Genomic DNA, 1488 nt, shown 5'->3' on the forward strand with positions numbered 1-1488 from the left:
CGAATAAAATTAATAAAAAACATGTACAATGAAATCATCGACGAAGAAAATAAAAGAAAACACAAGTAGTCACGAAGCAACAACAGTTATGGAACCAGTATCTCAGTATCATCAGAGAAAAAGCGAAGTGTGTGCGTCCTTGCCTCAATCCTTAGATAATCAATAAATCACATTCACATACAATCAGATACCGAGGCACTAAATCCAAACACTAGTCGTTTCCTTAAGATAAAAAGAAAACGAAAAGAAAGGGTAACACACCTACGATGCCTGTAATGTATGTCAGTAAAACATACTTTGAAGTTGCCTTCCCATACAAATAATTTCTTGGAAACTCAGTAGACACAACCCTCAAATGACATGCAATCATGTGCATTTCTTCCAAGCAGACTTTCTAAAAATAATCTGTAAGTTATTAGCCAATTACCAGCATGTTTTTTTTTTATTAAGAAATACTTTTTTTACCTTCGATGAGGTTTATGTAAATTAATTTGTTTGTTTGTTTGTTTTCAAATTATTTGGCCGTATAATTTAAGATTGATTTATGCAATGCGCTAAATGATTAATATGTTTGATTTAAGACATTTTTCATGTCAGAGAATCTCTTGTGGTCATAATTTTACATATCATTTTTATGTATATATTTGGAAAGAGAAATTTATCTGAAATGGCTTCCTTCGTCAACCCCCTTTCTCCCTTTTGCTTTTCTCTTTCTCCTCTTCTCAATCACCTCTCCTTTTTTTCCTCTCCCCTCTTCCTCGCTTCTGTACCTATTTCATACACCCTCTTACTCCCTTCCCCTCATCCCTCCCCTTCTCCTACACTAGCCTCCCTCCCTCCCCCACCCTCCCCTCTTTCTCTTTCCCCTCTCTTTATCCCCGTCCTCTCTCCCCTTCCTATCTCCAAACGGCCCTCCCTTACCCCTTTCCTTACTCTTTCTCTCTCAGTCCTTCTCCTCTTCTCCTTCCCCTTTCTTCCTTCCTTCTCGTTATTCCCCTCCCCTTGCAATCTTCCCCTCCTCCACTTTCTTTCCTTTTCCCTTCCCCTTTCCCCTTTCCTAACGGTTCTCCCCGCTTCCCCTTCCTTTCCTATCTCTTCCCATCCCGTTCCCCGCCCTCAACTCTTCCCCCATCTTCCCCCAGTTCCTTCTCCCTCTCCCTCTCGCTTCCCTCCTCCCTCCCTCCCCCTCTCCCTCTCGCCTCCCTCCTCCCTCCTCCTCTCGCTTCCCTCATCTCCCCCTCTCGCTTCCTCCTCCCTCCCTCCTCCCTCCCCCTTTCGCCTCCCTCCTCCCTCCCTCCTCCCTCTCCATGTCGCCTCCCTCCTCCCTCCCTCCTCCCTCCCCCTCTCGCCTCCCTCTCCTTCCCCCAACCATCTCACCCAAACAATGGTTCTTCCTTCAGAGGGCACAGCTGGAGATCACGTGATATGGAGCTCGCTGTCGAAATGGCGTGGCGACGTTAGCAGCGGTCATAACTCTGTCTTTTATTG

This window comes from Penaeus monodon, chromosome 15 (assembly GCF_015228065.2).
Source record: "Penaeus monodon isolate SGIC_2016 chromosome 15, NSTDA_Pmon_1, whole genome shotgun sequence".
Taxonomy (NCBI): Eukaryota; Metazoa; Arthropoda; class Malacostraca; order Decapoda; family Penaeidae; genus Penaeus; species Penaeus monodon.